Here is a 22,500-nt window from a genome sequence, read left to right on the forward strand (position 1 = left end):
TCCACAATGACCATTTTGTGTGTTGAATTAAATGAATTTCCTTAAAATACTCAAACAACTTTTTCATACTGTCAATGTTCTGTCTGGGTGCAGGACTCGACAACACTAATGATTGATTATTGTTAAGTCCAAAGCCACACATTTGAACATCTACTTTGCCTCCCTCGCAACGAAGATAATTCCGGATTTTAGCGTTATGAAACTTAATATTAATGCTAAACCACCAGTAAATACAAGAGCAGCAAATAAAAAAAATCAATTTTCCAAAATGCAATCATGTACATAAATATTAGACAGTAATAAGTAGAGCAAAATTCCAATGCTAGCGGTGATAAAAAGTCTGCATTTAGAATAGATAACATATGTTCTTAGGAAAGTGTTCGATAAAGCATTAAAACTTTTAAGTATTAAAACTCACGGGGAACTAAAACAACGAAAATTTCTATAGAACAACACATTGTTTGTAGTAAAAACTGACTACACATGACATGAATTATCTTTATTCTCTTTAATCAAATTCTAATAAATTATTATTCAAAGTCGTGTCCATTTCCATAAGAGTTTAGTCTCTTTAAGACGTTATTTTTGTTTGGTTGGTGTTGTTCACATTATTTGTGTTTTCATGAAGTGGGAAGTTCCTCAATAGGTCAGTAGTAAGTTTACAATGCTTTAAAGCCCAGGGATCCATATATGTTGGGTCAGAGCGCAAACAGCCTACTATACAGTTTTGGGTAAAAAAACAGACACATCCCAAAACTCACTTTACTGAAGTAGCTTCTTTTTTAAAACTTAGTCGTTTTCCACAAATAAGTACACTATAAAATAACATCATAACTTAAAATTTAGTTTTTTCTTTTTATTAAGATGTTAAGACTCGAGGAGAATTGTAGAACATTCTTTAAATAGCTCCCTGGTGGAGAAACAGTTGAATATGTTGAAATAATGTTGTTATTTTCAAATACATATTTCAACTGTTTCTCCACCAAGGAGCTATCTAAAGAATGTTCTTATTTATCTTTTATTTCATTTCTTGCTGTTCATTTATCGCCATCGTGATTGGGCACAGAGCAGATAGCCCACTGTATATCTCTATGCGCTTGACAACAAAACAAATAAACCACTCTTGTGGACAAACAATTAAAATACTAATTTTATTATTATTTTTTAACTCAGCAGCTTATTGAAAACATAGTTCAAGCACTGGTTTAAAAAAAGTGTCTGTTTTTTACTGCAAATATTCTAATTAAGACGAAATCGATTTATATTAATCAATTTTTTTTATATTGAGAAGAAAATATTTTGGTGCACCAATAAAAAAGTAATGTCTTACACTTACACCTTTATTGTCTATTACAGTTCCTTCAGTTTTAAGTTATTTGATTTTTCAAGCTGTAAAGTATTTCTATATAAAATATATTAATTAATATTTTCTTCTGCTTACATTATTAGCAGCTAGACTTGCCGATTTTATCTTGAATCTGACTGTTCAATCAACCTATCAAATGCTTTAAACGAGTTAATCACAGTGATTTGAAAAATTATAGCTCTGATGTTTGACTTGCAAAAAAACAAAAACACCTCAGGATCAAAAGGATCGCCTTTAGAAACTTTGGGCACACCCTTACCAGGGGAAGAAAAATGAGAAGATCACTCGAGATAAAGTTACCATAAGGGTTTTATTTAACCTGTAGTTGAGTATCTTGTCTACAAGTTCAAGGTTCTAGAACGAGGCAAGGAAATAGATATCTTAGTAGTTGTTTATACATTTTATAGATGTCAAAAATAAAGCAGTTTAAAGAGTAAATAAACGAGTTGCTAACTTTTGATTTTAGTCTATTTTAGATGATATGAAAAACTGCATGTAAATGTCTAGTTCGTCACGTTGACTAACCAATAGACGTGAAAAGTGTAATAAGATGTTGTCTATGGTGAAAATTAAAGCCTATGCTCAGAGATATATGATAACAATCGAAGAACAAACCGAACTTATGTAACATATGTAGAGCGCCAGCTGTATTTTACATTTAGGACAGACGTGTATTATTCATCATACCACACCTTCTTAGTCATACATGCATAAGCAGAAAAAATAATAGCAACTTTTCGTATACAGGTTGCAAGCTGTTTTACTATACTTCTATACATCAATATTTAGCCAAACGCACGATTACAATGTAGAACACACATATGTACAGTATCTTACATAACCCACTCCCAAAAACTTACGAATAACATAAATGGAAGCATACGTAATTTGCCAGCAATTCAGACGATTTTTCTAGATTATCCACTATTTCTTAGTTATTAAAAGAGACTAATGAAGTCTTAAAACAATTATATTTCTATGTACAAACTTATGTGGAAAAAATCCAACTACCAGCACTTTAAGTTTGGAAACACTTCTTAAGCAAATGTAAGAAGTACATTATTAATTACAACACTTATTGCAGAAGTAGAAAATGAAGAATGAATACAATAAGCTTTAATATCTTTGTGCGAAAAATAATCAATGTGCGCATCTATATATTTGTACGGAAAACAAACAATCATTGTGCCCCTCGATAGCACAATAATGTTAATATAAATGTTCAAATCTTATAAAACACCACAAATGCCTTTCTAGATATCCAACAGTATCTACGAAAATTACAAACAATCATTGTGCGCCTCGACGCACTTGTACCCACACACACACAAAAAGAAACCAGTCACTGTGTTCTTCATTACATTTGTACACACAAAAAGAAACCAGTTACTGTGTTCTTCATTACATTTGTACAGAAATCAAACAGTGCGCTTCTCGACAATCGTCAGGTAAATCCATCAAATATTTTATTTGAAATATATCTAATTTCAGAGGCCCCCTAAATATTCCTAACTTTATCATATACCTTTTCTATCTATTTAGAATGAGTACATGATGTAAGGAAAATGAATATTTAAAGTGTCATAAAATCACAGGTTAAAGTTATATACTTTATATATAACATTCTTTATACTATTTATATATAACATTCCTTATATACTTTATATATAACATTCTTTATATACTTTACATATAACATTCTTTATATTATTTATATATAACATTCTTTATATACTTTATATATAACATTATTTATATTATTTATATATAACATTCTTTATATACTTTATATACAGCATTTATTCAAGCAATGGAGTATATGAGATCGATTACAGAAAACCAAACGTTTGTACTACATGTTATCTTTTGTTTTTCTACAGAATAAAGCATCATGTTTTTCCTAACACTGCCTTGTAACTGTTCTGTTTTCTATATATGGATAAAATACACTTAAGAAGTGTATAAAGGTATTTAAAAATTATGACTAGTATTGTTTTTTTTCATTATTCCTAACAAAAGGCCCGGCATGGCTAGATAAGTTAAGGCGTGCCACTCGTAATCTCAGTGTTGCGGGTTCACATCCCTGTCGCACCAGACATGTTCGCCTTTTCAGCCGTGGGGGCGTTATAATGTGACGGTCAATCCCACTATTCGTTAGTAAAAGAGTAGCCCAAGAGTTGGCGGTGAGTGGTGATGACTAGTTGCCTTCCCTCTAGCTTTACACTACTAATTAAAGACATTTAGTGCAGATAGCCTTCGAGTAGCTTTGCGCGAAATTCAAACAAACAAACCTAACAGGATTTTTCAAACTTAAAATATGACTGGCAATTTTTACAGTGTACCTTTAACGTTTATTGATGTATTCCTCAGAAGAAATAAAACAGCTGTTTTAACTGTTTTGAAGAGAAAACTTGCTTGTATTACGTCCTGGACAATCACTCTGAGAATAATTCATCCCCTTTTCCAGTCCAGCAAGTGTACGTTTCCAGGATTTCCCTTGTACACACCCTTTTAACTTTATCCCAATTTTATTAAAACGTCATGTACTTTTTTAGTTTAATGTTAAGCACAAAGCTACACATTGGGCAATCTCCGCATGCTGTACCCATCACGAGTGTTAAAACTCAGATTTAGCGGTATGAGCTCTCAGACTTACCTTTAAGCCACTGGTGGGCCCTCACGTACTTGTCACGTACGAAGAAAACACACTCCTAATTACTCGTCCCTCGGTGAGACAGCAATACGGACTTCCAACCCTAAAATTCGGGGTTCAATTCCTTAGGTAGACACAGCAACTAGCTTTACAAAAGAACAAAGAACTAAACCTAATTATTTAGACGTACTAAATAAACATGTGTTTTTTACGTAATTTTTCTATAGTTATTAATAACCTACGTGAAAAAAAAGCATAAACAACTCATACTACATAGCCAACATCTAGTTATTCAAACAACGGAGGACGTAAGCCTCGATGTCATTGAAAACATTTGGCTTTGACTATTGCAATAATTTAACTAATTTGGCAAGGTTGTGCATCTGTAAAATATAATAGAAAAAAATTAAAGCACCCTCCTTCCAAGAGTTTGCATTCAGGACAACTATTACGGATGCCTCCTTGTTCATACAAAATGCTGCTAACCCTCTGCACAAACATGATTAATACGATTAATGACTAAAAGTCAGTATCAGACGTAGTAACTCATTCAAATGCACAGAAAAATATACATATTTGTTCCAACTTTCAGATCAATGGGGTCAACAGAAACAAAATGGCAACCTCACATTTTGTCCGGAGAAGTCGCTGTTGTGTATATAAAACACCTTAGTGTATGCAAGTAAGATAATTATGAAAAGTCATTTTGTATGACTGACCACTTTATCTATAATGTCGTGACGTTGATTTAATGTTGTGAGCTTTTACAATGTTATTTATATTAATCGGTATTGTGTGTAACACTTTATAACAGTATGACTGCTAATAAGTTTTATAAATCTTTCTTTACTGGCTTTGTTGTATGGGTTTCCAATAAATTGTGATGACCTCTGGTACTGAGTTAGAGGAGTTACAGTGCGCGGTTGAGATGCTATTATATTTCTCTTGTCTGGAAATCCATAGTACATGGTTAGTAAAATATTATTAACAATTCTATTGTGGTACAGTGTTACATAAATTATCCAACAGTAAATCATGTATCACCAGAAAAGGACGTTATTTACTCTGATTGACAAAATAACAACCGGAACATTCTCATCATTTATTACAATACTAGATTTATAGTTTTGAGGGCTTAAACGACTTTTTAATACAAGGAAGTATTCTTACAGTACTTCATGGTGTATAAAAATATCAATACAATCTCAGGAGAGGTTAAATACGGAGGTCAAAATTCAAGCAACCTCTGTGAGCATAATATGACTTTACGATATAACATTGTAGATATTACGTTAGAATCAATTTGGTCTATTTAGTGTTTTCTTGTTTATGTGTGTGTTCTTATAGCAAAGATATCTACTGTGTCCACCTAGAGGAATCGAACTTCTAATTTCAGCGTTGTAAACCCAAAGACTTACATCGAAGTACTTCATGCATATGAATTTTTATTATCCTTAATACAAGTTATATATACAAATCTAAAATCATGGTTTTGATTCCTCTTGGTGGACACAGCAAACAGCTCGATGTGGCTTTGCTCTAAGAAAACACGCATACACACATATTATATAATGCATGAAATTGATTTCATTTTATCTGAGATTCAGCGAGGTCACACTGAATGAACACTTTATTATTACACTTGTTTTGGACTTTTGTTTTTGGTTACCAATTGTTTTTTGTTTTTTTATTAATTATTGAGTAACACAATGGGTTATGTGTGCTCTGCCCACTACAGGTATTAAAGCCTGGTTTTTAACGTTGTAAGTCCTCATGCTTAACTGATGACCTAAAGGACTTTTTTTATTTGATTATAATAAAATAAATCTACCTATTGACCTGCTACATGCCAAAAATACGAAATCGTAACTATTTTTACCAGCCCAAAAAATAGAAACTAAATAAATGATAAATATAAACATGAAGAAAATAAATAAATGACAAAAACAGGCCAACACGAGTGTAGTAATAAATTAGACATTCAGGGGTGACCTCAAAAGTACCCCCAAATTAAATTAAATTAATTTCATTCGTTATATAACATGTAAAATAATAAAAAAATTAAACTAATTTCTTAAATAATCTGACTTCGCCTCTCATATCATATTCAGAGAAGTATGTCTTTTGCCTTATTCCGTTTAGTTAAATATTTCGACCTTTGATCCTCGTAGTTCACCACCCCTTCCCTGCAGAAATTATTTTTCCATATTTTCCAGTGAGGTATTACTTGAATGCTAAGCTTTGATATTGCCATTGATTTTGACAGACATCCAATAATTTAGGAAGAAAATTGCAAAGTAAAAAGTTCCTATCAAGTGTTCACTCATGGACAACGAACAACTCTTTAAACTGGTGGTTTAATAGATGCACTTTAGAAAAAAGCTGCGTGGGTTCTTTATGTAAACAGTGATAGAAAAAGTAAATAGAAATAACTCTACTTGTTTGGAGAACGACAGACTTCAGGTGATGCTGATGTAACCTCCTTTGGTACTATCAAGAGTTAATCATCACTTGCAAGTGTTATAGTGTGAGACCACGTCATACCCTGTAAATAGCACAGATTTTGTCAGCTAACAATACACCAGAAAAACCTCAGATTGTATCTACTACTACGTTCATGGTTTGAAGAAAGGGTATTGTTATGTAATTATGATTTAAGCATGTCAAGCAAGCAATTTAAAATTTGTGGGTCAGAGTTGAAATGTGTTGACCAGAATGTAAGCAAAACATCTCCGGTCTTACACCTCATTATAATTAATATATTATAACCTCCCACAACTTGAATAAACGACAGGAGATCTATTAAATGATCGCCTTTGTAATACGTCACCACTTGCAATGGGAAGTGTAATCCAAACATCGTATCGCAATACGCTTGTCTTTTATCAGATACAGGCTGTAGAGTGTAGTACTTTTATAAGATACAGGCTGTAGAGTGTAGTACTTTTATCAGATACAGGCTGTAGAGTAGTATTACTTAAGTGTCGTCCAAAGATCCTATAGCAATAACTCTGTTTTTCCAGCGGTGATTAACTGGCGGCCACGGATCATATCAAAGTATGTTTGTTTTTTCAGATTCACTTTTATAAGCATAAAAATATCTGAAAATGTTACTGACACAAGTACCTTCTTTTAATTTATCGCAACAAACTGTCAGACTTCTTGCATATTGAACAATGTGTGTGTGTTTTTCTTATAGCAAAGCCACATAGGGCTATCTGCTCAGCCCACCGAGGGGAATCGAACCCCTGATTTTAGCGTTGTAACATATTGAACAATCTTTAATCAATTGCGTCAGAAAGGTGTAAGACGGCATCTTAATAGCTGAGCAAAGAAACATCTATACATAAGCAGGGTCGTTTTGTCGTACAAATAATGCAGTTTGTAAGTCGTACTATTTACTGTAGATATTAATGGGTAAAATATAATTAAAGAATGTCAAAAATGTTTTCCCCTGGTAGAAATTCACATATAATTACAATCTCCTGAGCAATAACTTCCACAATAATGTTAATATAAATATTCATATATCATGAAACGCCACAAATGTCTTTTCAAATATCTAACAAGCAAATTCGACTTTTTTTAAACAGTGTGTTCTATTGCTAGGTGAATTACAAACCAGAAAAACTTCCTACTCAGATTTAATTCACTTTCAGTAGCAGTTTTCACAAGTTTTCTTGAATGGCCACTGATTTCTGTGTGTGACGATATCCTAAGGCAAAGATTAAAGTATGTTTACAGATGTTTACGTCGAGTTCATAAGGATATTAAGTACATAAGATCTACAGATACCTGGATCAAAATATATTATTTTTTGTTACAAATATTTAAAATGTCATCTGTAAGAATAGAGATACTTATCTGTTAAAATACTGCAAGAATAAGAACAGTTATCGACAATAACTGGCTTATCTTCACATATTTTTGCAACGATTTTAAAAACAAATATTGATTTAGTAAATAATGTCATAAACCACTAGACACCAGTCAGCACAAACTGATTAAGCCTCGTATTCTGATACGTAGGTTCATAACGATGAATTTGTTTTTCACATGTTTTCGTAATTTGAATTTAAATAATTTCTGCGAATGCCAAGTAAACTATTTTACAAGTTTCAACTTGGAAAAAAGTGAATTTAAGTACAAAACGCTTGGCACACCATAAATATTGAAACCTAGTTTCTAGGGGTTGGAAGTTTACAGACATACCGTTGTGCCACTGGGGTAAGCGATAAAAGTAATAATTTAAAATTTAATAATGATAAATGAGCACATTATTTCTTCATATAATGAATAATAATAATAAGGGTATTTCGCGCATAAACATAATGTTTCAAAAGGCATAGTTCACCAAATGTTAAACTTCTTTGCTTGTACTTAAGCAAAGGGTTAAACAATGGGTATCGAAGATTAAGGATTTTAAAACTGATAGTAAAGTTTTGAAACAAAGATGTTACTGACGAAACAAAGCTTAAAAGTTCTGGAACGTTTTCATTTCGCAGACTTGATCATAATAAGTGTAAGTAAGAGCATGTAAGTGAAACAGCTCCCAGTAACACAGGGGCAAATCCGAAGGATTATAACCATAAATTTGAGTTTCTATACTTGTGGTGAGCATACCACAGATAACTTATTGCATAGCTTTGTGCTTAAATACGCAAAAAAAATTAACAAAACAAGAAAATATCAGCGTCTACTATCTTACAGTTTGTATATTCCATGTATAAGCCAACATTTAATATCCTGCCAACATACGAAAGGGATATACATCTGCTATCTGATAAATTATGGCATAACAAATACAATGTTTTTATTTTTTACATCTAATATCTTCCCAAGACAAAAGGAATCGACATTTGCTTTTTCACATGTTACCATAAAACAGATACCATGTGTATATCAACATCAAAATGTAATATCTCTTCAACAGAGGAAGAGAATAGACACCTGTCACCTGACACGTTATGACAAACTAGATGCTATGTATACGTTGGCATCTAATATCTTTCAATAGAAAAAGTGAATCGACATCTACTGTTACCAAATACTAGTTTCAATATTTAAATCAACATTTATTTTCCTACCAACAGACGAAGGGGATCGGTGTATGTTACCTGGCGCGTTACCAAAAACCATAAATCGTATGTACTTCGGTAGATAATATACCTCCACTATAAGAGGGGGATCAGCATCTGCTATCTGACACGCCAGCCAACATGTGTAATTAAAAGTGCAATATACCTTCCCCTCAAAAAAAAAGACAAAGATAGAATCCAGATCTGCTATTCTACAAGTTACCACACACCAATTACCCAACAAATAAAGAGGACCAAAATCTGAAGATATATATCCAACGTTTTTCTCCTTCCCTTTTATAACAGATTACCCGTCTCAAGATTATTGTGAATATAGAAAAGAAATCAAATTTAATGAGTTGGCAGTTTACTATGTGCTGTAGCCAGTACAAAAGACAAAATTTGATCTTCATAACTTTTACATAAATAAATTCTGCAAGATATATGTCACTAAAACTCTGTAGGCAGATCCTGTATAAATATATGAGCTTCCTTTTTGTCATTGAGTAATTCAGTTTTTACGACAACTACTATTTTTTAATCATTTGCATAGCTTTCAGATATATAAAAATATTAAATTTTGCAAGATCTATGTTACTAAAAGTCTGCAAACACATACTTTATAAACACATTAGCTTCCTTTCCCTGTAATTAAGTAATAAGTGAATAAAACATTTTATAGATAAAATTACATATTTATAAACACCAATAACATTCCACAATAGCAAGAATCTCTTCGCGAGAAATTCATGTTTTGTTGAACGTGTAATTTTTCACTCTAATTACATACAGTATATCTTCCTGCATCTATTCCATATTATAAAAGTTTTCAGTTCATAAAAAAAAGGAAGTTTTTCATAAATCTTTAAGTGAAGCTGTAGAAATGTCAGGTTATGTAGTTCTCAGTGTTTTACGACAGACATAAATGCCCGTTCTGCAACATAACTCAAACTTCTCAACATAACAGAATTTCTGTCGGCTTCCAAAAGAGGGAGGTGTTGTCGTGAGGGCTGGGCAGGTAATGTGCCAACTATTTATTGGAGGTGGCGTGGCAGTCGGAACCTCGACTTTGATTACAGGAGGTAAATGTACTGAAGATGGGATACTGAGGGATGGGTTGGCCCCAACTTCTCAGAGGTGTTTCTCTGTCCTATGACGCGAAAGAGCAGAAGAACAACTTTTTAGAAGTTGGTGATTTAAAATAATCAAGCACGACACCTGGCTATTCCAAATAAAACAGTTTACCCTGAACTCTACTACCAACTTCTAACAATAATAAACACAACTAAGGAGAGAAATAATGTAAATTTTGGAAATGACCGTGTGAATGTGTCATTCACCTAACACCTATCTTTCTTATCCTAATGGCACAACATACAAGACTATGTATATTTTGAATATCAGGAAATCAGTATCTTAAGAAGATTCATTACATTTGTCGGTGATAATAAATTACAGGTAAAAAAAGTTGCATTTAATGCGAAGAAAATAGTGACAATAAAACAGGACGGCAGATGATCTAATCTACCAAATCCCAAGCGATTTTTCATACAACCACATTCCGAGACATAAAAGTTTACCTGACTCCGGACAGTATCCAAAACAGTATAGAAACTAAAACATAATAACAACACGTTCACAAAGCCATTTTCAAGGCTTTTTTATTCCAGACAAAAAGTTAGGCCTAATTGCGATAATTTTTCGCAATTCACACTTTGGGAACCGCTGACTTAATTATTTCCTTAGTGATTCTTTTGTTTGAGTTTTAAGAAATCGTCTGAACTCAATGATCAAATGCGAAAATTGTTTTTATTCAAACTTATGTTGTTGCTAGATTTAATTCATTTAAGAACAAAATTGGTAAAAGTCACAAAGTTTATTTGTTTTTTTGAATTTCGCGCAAAGCTACTCGAGGGCTATCTGCGCTAGCCGTCCCTAATTTAGCAGTGTAAGACGAGAGGGAAGGCAGCTAGTCATCACCATCCACCGCCAACTCTTGGACTACTCTTTTTTACCAACTAATAGTGGGATTGACTGTCACGTTATAACGCCCCCACGGCTGGGAGGGCGAGCATGTTTGGTGCGACCGGGATTTGAACTCGCGCCCCTCGGATTACGAGTCAAACACCTTAACACGTTTGGCCATGCCGGTTCAAAAGTGACAAAGACAACTAAAATTAAATGTACAGGTTTGGAAAATTAAAGTTTTATCTGCCATTGCACATCAGAATTTTTATTTAATGCTGTTTTAGATAGCGAGAATGTTTTCACAGTTGCCATGCGTATTAATGTGCGTTTGCGATTTGGACATTTTAAACACAGTTGTGTGTATGAAATACTTATAATAAATATCAAATATTCACACCGTAAGACAACCTGTAAAATGTATAAGATCTAAAGTTATACTGAAAATTTGTAAGACATTCACCTGTTTGAGGTTTAAAATCGATTTCCAAGACTTTTATGTAAAGTCTATGCACACGGGCTTAATATGAAACGTATATATAAATGTAAAGGTATGAGGAGATCTCTGCAGACAGTAAACCTAACTAAATATAATTAATCTCCTTCTCGGCTGAGTACTTTGACTGCGCTAGACGCAGATAGCCTAGTTGCTTTGCGCCAATAAACGCCAAACAACCAACTTGACCGCGGTAACCTTCACTGCGAAAACAGGAACTCTGGCTGAGGCGTAAGACCAGGTCTTCTGATAGGTAGGGGAGATTTTAATATGCTTTGGTTGTAATTTGTTTGTCATCTAACGTATCTAAACCAAACGAGTCCCAATTCTTCCCTCAGTGATACCACCAAAGGTCAAATGTTAGTCATACATAGATGTATTTAGTCTTCCCGTTCTCCCTGTGAACAGAAGTCTCCTTCGCCGATCAATCATTCATCAGGTTTTAGGTCCATATGGATCTGGGAAGGTCAGGTGTAAGTTTGACATCTTCCTCCATTTATGGTCTTGAAATCCTACTCTTAAAAAAATACACAAATTGTATTCTGTTCACAAAAAAGCTAGAAAGATAGTCTTTCGTGACATACTAACTATTTTTCATCGAGCAAAGGACTGAATGTAATCGGTATCATTCGTATTTATATAATACCTTATTTTGTTTCTAATTTAAAACTATCTGTTCAAGTGCTTAAAATGAGTTTTAAATATTATTATTTGTAATAATATATATACTGTATATCATGCAATATTTGTACTGTCCCCTCGGAAACACACAGTTCTGTAGATCTCTATTATACGTTTTCCCGTGCCTTGTGAACATACACATAAAAGTATTTAATCGTGTAAGTAGCTATTCGACTATAGCAAATTCACAAAGCATGAACAGACTGTTAGAGGACGTTATCAGCATATTCTGGGAAGAGTTTATTTGTATGTTTGTTTTTGTTGTTAAGAAAAAAAGAATCTCGATGAATTACCTGCGCACCACGTGAATTAAGCCCTGGAGTTTATCGATGACCAATCGAGTGACACGATTTTGTTTAACCCTCGAACCGCTAGTTTGGTTTTATACCGTTTACTGCACGTGGTGTCTACGTATTTAATCATATTAAGTAATACTTTGTTGCAGTGCTCAATTTTAAGTTACAACGCTAAAATCTTTACTTAAGTTTCCTCCGGTAAAGAGAGCGCAAAGAGCCCATTCTATAGGATTGCATTTAAAATGCAAAGAAGCAATCTGAAGACAGACCAAAAAAACTGGGCTCAAGTCACTCGTTTTCTATATAAGATTAGATTACTTAACTGATAGCGATAATTATATATATATATATATATATATACATATATTTGTTCCGTGATTCAGATGTCATTAAGGACGCAAATAAAATGTAGACATACTTACAGATTAAAAGATATGTTTTAAAAGTCTGTGTGGTCTATCGGTATTCTAGGTCTAACAAGTGAGAAACTCCCAGTGGTACAGTGGTATATCTTCGGACTTATAACGCTAGAAACGAGTTTCGGTACCCGTGATGGGCACAGCACACATGACCAATTGTTTAGCTTTATGCATGATTACAAACAAGCAAATTAACATTTGATCACTGCGATATTTTATCGAGATAGACTGTTAACTTCTTATTCCTTCAGTTAGGGTTACAGGTTCGAATTTCCATCCCACTAAACATGCTCGCCCTTACAGTCATGGGGGCGTTGTAAAATGATGGTCATTCCCAGTATTCGTTGGTAAAACGAGTAGCTCAAACGTTAGCAGTGGGTGGTGATAAATAGCTGCCTATCCTCTTTTACTGCTAAATTAGGAACGGCTTGAACAGATAGCTCTCGTGTAGCTTTGGGCGAAATTCAAAACAAACCAAACCAATCCTTCAGTAGACTGACTCTTGATAAGTCTTAATTTCCAACAGACATTAAGGTAAGATGACAATGGGAAGTGTATGAAACATATCAACTTTGAACGTGTGGACAAAATGACGTAAAATGATTGACTGCTATTATAGTCTTCAAACTCTTCGCAATTAAAAATACAGTAAAATATAATTTCATTATTAAGAGATCGGTGATCATGTAATTAAATCACCATATAAATCAATTCACACCTGTAATTAGATCCATTAAATGGACTATTGTGTATACGTGACTACAGCTATCCACCTCTCCGAACGTGACTTGTTCGTCAGACAAAACGTGTTTCACAAACTTTGAATCAACGCTAGTCTTCACGCAGAAAGTGCTCTCGTAAGATAAGTGTTTGTGAGAAGGTGTGTGTCTTCGTTACGAATTGTGTATTTACACACTTGTGTTAGTGATGAGTTTATGGAAAAATTAATTTATAGAAAGGATTTTGTTTTATGTTCTGTCATTTCTGCCAAAGGCACAAGGCTCTTTTGCTAATATTCATTTAATTACCAATCCCAGTTTTTGTTGGGTATTGTTATTTGTGATGGATAGATGGCGTTTCTATCCATAATCTTCCTATACTATCGTGTTTCTCTGATAATAAGACCTACCCACAAAATAAGACCTAGTGTGATTTTTGGGGATAGTTTTAATATAAGCCCTACCCTTAAAATAAGCCCTAGTTAAGAGTGCCAGGAAGAGGAAAGAAATAAAAAAAATTAATTTATTAATTAGTTTGTTTAAGTATTAATCAGTTAGTTTAATAGTTTAATAATAGTTTATTTTAAATGGTTAGTTTAATAGTTTTACTTTGTAACTTCATTTTTTTTAATATATCAAAATAAGACACCCCCCCCCCGAAAATTAGCCCTAGTGTCATATTTTGGAGTGAAAATTAATATAAGCCCTGTCTTATTTTCGGAGAAACACGGTAGTCTGGACTAAATAATTAATTAACAAAACTTTGTTTGTTTGTTTGTTTTGGAATTTCGCACAAAGCTACTCGAGGGCTATCTGTGCTAGCCGTCCCTAATTTAGCAGTGTAAGACTAGAGGGAAGGCAGCTAGTCATCACCACCCACCGCCAACTCTTGGGCTACTCTTTTACTAACGAATAGTGGGATTGACCGTAACATTATACACCCCCACGGCTGGGAGGGCGAGCATGTTTAGCGCGACGCGGGCGCGAACCCGCGACCCTCGGATTACGAGTCGCACGCCTTACGCGCTTGGCCATGCCAGGCCTCACAAAACTTTGTCCGCTTGTAACTTGCGAATTAGTGAACCACTAGGCACTATATCTAACATCTACTTTTAGTCTTCCGGGAGCCGACGTTTGTATCTACTTTCCTTATGTCACCCTATGGGGTAGTTTTGTTTTACCGAAGTATTCAACAGGTACGTTAGTTAATTTAGAAACAATGTATCAAATGAATATTTTATTACTCATCTGTCAAACAGTTTTAAGATGAAAGAAACTGCAACAAGTGTGTTCCTTTACTTAACACTACAAAACAACAATATCGTAATTAATCATCTCAAGTGAGTGAAAGTATTTTACCTACAAACTTTAAATGTAAATTAACTAGATATAAAAAAGAAAAGAAAAGATAGCTTGGGCCGCAGGAAAAGCAGATTTTGAAACATTATTACATATCAATCTCTCTTTGCACAGAAACATGAAGTACAGTTAAGTAGTGAGTCATACATGTTTGTTATTAATATATAATCTGGCACCATAACTATTTGTCATTCAGCCATTGTTATAGCTTGACCGTCGTCAATCGAATTATTTGTCAGTAAAGAGGTATAGGTGTTTTTTTATAGTAAAGCCACATCGGGCTATCTGCTGAGTCCACTAAAAGCAATCGAACTCCTGATTTTAACGTTGTAACTCCGTAGACTTAACGCTGTACCAACGGGGGATTGCCGGTAAAGATTAGCTCAAGGAATGGCGGTTATCTCTGACGATCAGTTGCTTTTCATATGGTCAGCAGCTCAAAATTAGGGACGGCAGCCGATAACCGTAGTAGCTTTGTAATAAATAAAAATCGACATACGAGGGCTGTTCAAAAAATACGCGGACTGACGTCATAAAACAAAATGTACTTTATTTAGAAGATACAGGTCTGGGACCCCTTCAAAGTACTCTCCTCCCCAACGCACACACTTATCCCAACGGTGTTTCCACTTGTTGAAACAGTCCTGGTACGCTTCTTTTGTAATGTCCTCCAGCTCCTTCGTCGCATTTGCCTTAATCTCGGGAATCGTCTCAAATCTTCTTCCTTTCAAGGGTCTTTTGAGTTTGGGGAACAAGAAAATACCTCAAGGAGCAAGGTCAGGTGAGTAGGGGTGGTGGGGAAGAACAGTGATCGAGTGTTTGGCCAAAAACTCACGAGTTCTGAGGGCTGAATTTCGCAGCAACGCGGTGCATCTTCAATTTTGCGGTCAAAATCTCGTAACAAGATCCAACTGATATCCAAGCAAGCTCCCCGACAGTCAGACGTCGATTTGCCTGCACCAAGGTGTTGATTTTGTCGACGTGTGGGTCGTCAGTTGACGTGGAAGGACGTCCAGGACGCTCATCATCTTCAATGGACTGTCGACCATCCTTAAAACGTTCATGCCACTTGAAACATGCCGTACGATTCATAGCAACATCACCGTAAGCCGTGTTAAGCATAGCAAAAGTTTCAGTCGCAGATTTTCCAAGTTTAACACAAAATTTCATAGCAAATCGTTGCTCCTTCAGTTCATTCATTCTGAAATCCGCCAAACGAAAAAATCGCACTTCACTTAAAACTGCGTAACTAATACGCAAATGAAGATATCTGCAATCGGGAAATGGCATCGTAATCAGCTGCTCTGTGCGAACCTAGCAACACCAAGCGGATTCCCCTGGAACCAACTGGAGCCACGCAATTCAAACAGTCCGCGTATTTTTTGAACAGACCTCGTATGTATGAATATGATCTGTTCAAGCCTGAAATTCGTTGTATGATTGTTACGTAACATATGTTGTTCTTTGTTTTATATATAAATAGGTTAACACAGATTTTAGCCTTATTTACAGTTATGGTTTTGTATTATATTGTTAATCGAATAATTTACTTGTTTGTAATTAATTGGTATTTCTTGAAACAAGAAATGAACTGTGTTTTATGTGGCACTAATGAACTTGCTACATTAGCTGAAAACAGGATATACTGATTTGAAAGCATTTTCAAAGTTCTAGTTTGTGAAAAAATGACAAAACATTTTATTTATCTTAAAATTTTTAAACGTTTCACAAAAGATCCGATGGACCTAGCAGACAGCCCTATGAACACACACACACACACACACACACAAGTTCATCTAGTTTTAGAAGATTATAGCTTAAGTTTACCAGCGTTCTTCTGTATGAACAATAATGACATAAAGAATACGAAAGAACTTTGTATGATTTCATGGTATAGAATAAACATTTTTTTATTAAAATCAACTACATCAGTTATTACTGTTTTATTTCACATATTTTGCCTTCTATTACTGACCAACGCTAAAATCAGGGGTTCGATTCCCCTCGGTGGGCTGAGCAGATAGCCCGATGTGGCTTTGCTATAAGAAAAACAAAACAATCTATTACTGACGCATAAATCGATAACAACACACTAAGGTGATTCAAATAAAATTAGTCATCCTATTGATATTATTCTGTCTTCTTGTACAAATAAATCGATATCAAATAAAATAAAATTGTTTATGAGTGTATTCAATTTTTACAAATATAAAGGATTTAGAAATCTATTATGTCTATGTCGTGGCACCATCTATTCATAAAAAAGATGAATATATAAGTCACAAACAGATTTGATTTTCAAAAAAACAAAAAGGAAAACGTATCAAAGACTTTGTATGTGGCGTCATCTCTTGAGCGAGTTTTCAGCTACGTCTTACTTTTGTTTTTTATTAGCTTGCGGAACTAATTCATATTATCAACTCCTGGGGAAGATAATATATGTGCATTGGTAAAGAAATCTGAAAGGAAAGTTATGAACCAAAACACATGGTATCAAAGAATTAGCGCACCAAGATATTTAGTGGCGTGCTACATCACAAATAGTTATTTATAGCAAAACATTCCAAGATTTTTCACTTTCTAAGTCTGCAGAAATAGTTTTATTTTTCTCTAATCTCATTTCCTGGGTCAAAGACAAGACAAACATTTGTTGTCTGATATTTCCCTGATAATATAAAGCTTTGATCAAAATGTCAAACAATTCAACTCTTCATCTTAAAGGCTAAGAAGGACTCATCTTCTTGTCCAGTAAATGTATAAAAAAAAAAAAAAAGGATAAAAATGTTAAATTCATCAGAAAATATTTGATATGTAAATAAAAACATTAATTTATGGCCTTAAAAGAAATTATAAATTAGGAAATTGCGTACTTTCTAAGAAATTTATAATCACTAATAGAAATAAAAATAACATTGATTACTTTAAAACAAATATCCAATCGATAATTCTTGGTGTTTTGTCAATCTCAGACATTTTGGACCAGAATGTTTAATCATGCAGTCACAATTTTCACAAATAAAACGGAAAACTTGGCTTAATGTACAAGGGTAGCTGGGTTATTTGTGATTTACTATGTTCTTGCATCTTATTTTAAAATATCATATTATTATTTTAGTAATATTTAAAGGCTAATATTTTCAAATATCAGTATTATGCCTTCAAGTCACAGAACGTTAAATATCTAACCAGAACCCGCTATTCATTGTACTACAGTAAAATAATTTCCTGAGACTGCAAAACGGAAATTGTTATTCACAATATAGTAAAAGTATACAGAAGCTAAAACTTTAAGTGTTCTGTCCACAACCCATTACCCTAGCCATTATGTCTCTCCTGCCCTTAAATAGCATAAAAATCACGTATATGGTAGTTTGTGTGCTTTTTTTCTTATAGCAAAGCCACGTCTAACTATTTGCTGTGTCTAGTGAGAGGAATCGAACCTCTGATCTTAGTGTTGTAAGTCCGTAGACTTCACGCTGTCAGAGCAGGGTACATGGCAGTTTAGTTAATACTGGCTTTGCATGATAATATGGGATATTTCTGAATAGAAAGAGAGATATTTATATCAAATGTATAGCATCTATATCATGCTATTTGTTAATGTACGAGTGCGTATCTTTTCTCCAAGGTAATAAACCAAAAATATATAAAAAGTTATTTTACTCTAAGGTATAAAACCAGAAATACAGTGAAGCATATCTTGCTCCAACGTATGTATATTTAAAGTTAAAGGCAAAGTATACAATGGGTTATCAGTACTCTACCCACCACGGGTATCACACCAGATTTCTAGTGTTGTAAGTCGTCCCCAGGTACAGAGCAAAAAATGTCAAAACATGTTATTCCAAGGCATCTAACAAACGAAGTATGTACAAACGTGCGTTTAAGAATGTTAACGTATTAATAAAGACTCGGGGGATAGAATGATTTTAGGATTGAGGGTCATTCAATTTTTTTTTATTATAAGAAATTAAGGAAACTGTGCAAATATGTCATCATTTTCATTTGACTGTGGTTCTGACCCGTGAACTATACGTGTTTATTTTGCAATTTCGTGTAAAGCTACACTAGAGCTATCTTCGCTAGCCGTCCCTAATTTAGCAATGTAAGACTAGAAGGAAGGCAACTAGTTATCACCACAAACCGCCAACTCGTGGGCTACTCTTTTACCAACGAATAGTGTGATTGAGCGTCATATTATAGCGCCTCCACGGCTGAAAGGGCGAGCATGTTTAGTGTGACAGGGATTCGATCCAGTGACCATCAGCTTACGACTCGAGTGCCTTAACCACCTGGCCATGGCGGGCCAACTATACGATATGTGTTCAATACATTCCGTAAATCAAACTTCGTACTTGGCATAGTCACGTTTGTTTTTGTTTTGTATGTAACAATATCAATGAGCCAAATATTATTCTGCATAAGAGATTTTCCAACTGAAAATGTATAATTTTATGATGAAGTTATTAAAATCCAAGAAAGCACAAATACTATATATTTGTTTCGTTTTTCCTTACGAAAAAATCTATAATTAAATTCTCAATGTAGGTAGGATATTGTCACTTTCTCGTCAGATTAATTATGGAAAAAGGACATTCATTGTAGCTAGGCATAGATGAAGCGGTAGGTGACTTTCTTCAACGTGTTAATAGAATTATATTTACCTGACTTTCTTCAACGTAATAACAGTATTATATTTATCTGACTTTCTTCAACGTAAAAACAGAATTATATTGTCAATTAAATGACAAATAGATTTGGTTGACTTACAACTGTAATAATGACTTGTTCTGTTTTAAAGTGATTTGTCTTCTAAAATAGACTGACAGGACCTGGTGGCTTGGACACTCGAACAAAACATGCTCCTCCTATCAGCCATAGAGGGATTATAAAATTCGGTCAGTTCTACTATTTTAACTTGAGTGATGTAGCTGTCAGCCCTTCTTAGCTAATAGAAAAGTTAAAAGCTAGAAATATTTAAAGAGTAAACCACACTGTGCCAAATATAGAATGATTTAAGTTGAATTTGTACAGTGCCCTAGACAGAAAGAAGTGAAAGTTTTAAAGCACTGAATAATATTGTAATAGGAGAACTCAAAACACTTTTAACGGCAAATTACCCAATCTCAAGAACCTCTTCAAATGCACAAGATTTTCTACACAGTCTATCATTTTATCCATTTTGTACTACACTAAATGATAGGATTATTTAAATTTATATTTTACAGAAGCAATTAATGGGTGTATTCAGAATTCCAAACATTCTTAAGAAATTGAAATTATTCCTTGTGATGCTTTTAAATACCTTTATTTTCATCATATGCCACCAGGAGATGCATATTTTCTTCCCCAGTTTCTTAATGACTGTACATATTTCACAATGGAATTCTTATAATCCTTGGGCAAATGATTCTGATCAAAATCATTTATCATTCAATAATAATCCCCTGTTTTTTGTATATATATGAGTCTTACCTCAACTCTATCATCGTTGATAATCTAACTTGTTACAGTATATTAATTACACCAAAGATACTTAATCAGGGTCGAGGTGATCTGATCGTGTTTTTCAGACATGATGTGTGTTATCTGCTAATTTCCATTATTAATGCTTTCCCTTTATAATTTATGGGTATTATGTTTAGATTGAGATATAAACATTCCACATTTATAATCCCTGTACCGATTTTCCTCATGAAAATCTAGCAGTGTTAATTGCTCCATTATTCTATTTATTAACCATCATACAATTTTCTATACTGTTCTATGTTGATGTTGGCCCGGCATGGCCAGGTGGGTTGGGTGTTCGACTCGTAATCTGAGGGTCGCGGGTTCGAATCATGCCCTTTCAGCCGTGGGAGCGTTATAATGTGACGGTCAATTCCACTGTTCGTTGGTAAAAAGAGTAGCCCAAGAGTTGGTGGTGATGATTAGCTGCCTTCCCTCTAGTCTTACACTACTAAATTAGGGACGATTAGCGCAGATAGCCCTCGAGTAGCTTTGCACGAAATTCAAAACAAACAAACAAATGTTGATGTTGTTGTCTACATAGATGGACCAGTACTGAGTAAATACCAGAGTATTTGCAGAGAAGGTAGAGTATGATCACATAAACATGTACGAATTGATTTTCTGGTCTGATCAAAGCTTTGTTCAGACAGTATTTTCTTTCCGTGCCAGAAGTTATAGGACGTCAAATTGTTTAATTGTCCAGACTTAGTATGAAACAAACGAACATTGTCAGAATATTAGGTAACCCCCAGTGTACTGTATCCAGAATCCTGAAACTCTATGAAACATTGTTCCAGGAAAGTCTACTGGTAAACGCTGAAAAACTATTGCCTGAGAAGAATGTGTTTCGGCCAAGTGAACATGTTAAGGTCGAAAGAGCTCTTGACACATTTTATGACAGGAATGTCAAAAATACATTCATTCTAGTTTGTTCAGAAGAAATTTGAGTAGAAGGCTGATTAAACAAAGCTATTTTCCAAAAATAGCTATCTTCAAACCAATATTAGGTAGAATTCATTGTCGTCACTGTATTACTTGGGCAAAACAGTATATCAAATATACAGTTAGAACACTGGTGACATGTCATATTTTTAGATGAGTTTTATTTCTAGCTTGTTAAATTTGATGGTAGGATTTGTGTTCGTATTTTGCTAGGATAACTCTTTTGCCCTAAGAGAACATTCAGGAGGTATTGCTGTTTATAATATTTATAATAATTTTATGTTATGTTTTGGTAAGGTTTTTTTTCTAAGAGGTGAAAAGCTGAATTATAGATCTTTGAAAAGTTGCTTGGTAAAATTGTTAGCTGTTCTAACAAATCGTTCATAATGTCCATAGGACCTGTCTTGTTATACAAATTACGTATGTATATATTTAATACAATATGCATTTATCAGTTTGACAGTGCAAAGAATAATTATATTCCATCTTCATGATAATGACCTTATTTGTTATGAATTTTTGTAAAGAAGTTGATGAAGACAGTACTTTCTGGAGCTCTCTTGCATGAATTCCTGTGGTTCAGTACTTGATCAATTTTTTTAATGAAGTGGATATTATTTATAACAACGAAATGCTCACTTGAACGGATCTTCACACAGGGAAGTTTTCAGTGCTATTCTATATTGTTATTCCTGTTGTGCACTTAAAGTCATCGCAATATCTTCATCTCAGTTCTTGTAGCTCTGTTTCCTGTCCTGTTTAGAATCATAAAATAATTTAAAGGTTTATTTTTATCCCGTCATTGGCTATTTACTTCAAAGTATCGTTCCTAACACTTTTCCGATAAGTACTTTTGCTGAAATGTTAATTAAGGCTGTGAAACGTTTCTCTCATCATATTCAGTTCATTAAAATATTTATTTATGAATTACATAATGAAATATGTAACTATTTGTCTCTCCCAGTGGCTCAGCACTATGTCTGCAGACTTACAACACTAAAAACCGGGTTTCGAT

The 22,500-nt window shown here is 34.0% G+C and overlaps 1 long non-coding RNA gene across 2 annotated transcripts in view; it reads left to right on the plus strand.

Annotated features, from left to right (window-relative positions):
• Positions 1-22,500, plus strand: part of LOC143255310 (uncharacterized) — a 153,362-nt gene that overhangs the window by 53,209 nt on the left and 77,653 nt on the right. Inside the window, exon 1 of one of the 2 annotated variants that reach the window (XR_013030543.1) lies at positions 11,680-11,811. The exons of the other annotated variant lie outside the window; for it this stretch is intronic. This is a non-coding gene — a long non-coding RNA (uncharacterized LOC143255310). Of the gene's footprint in view, positions 1-11,679; positions 11,812-22,500 lie in introns of those variants that run through there. 2 annotated transcript variants of the gene reach the window in all.

The sequence above is a fragment of the Tachypleus tridentatus genome, chromosome 1 (assembly GCF_004210375.1).
Source record: "Tachypleus tridentatus isolate NWPU-2018 chromosome 1, ASM421037v1, whole genome shotgun sequence".
Taxonomy (NCBI): Eukaryota; Metazoa; Arthropoda; class Merostomata; order Xiphosura; family Limulidae; genus Tachypleus; species Tachypleus tridentatus.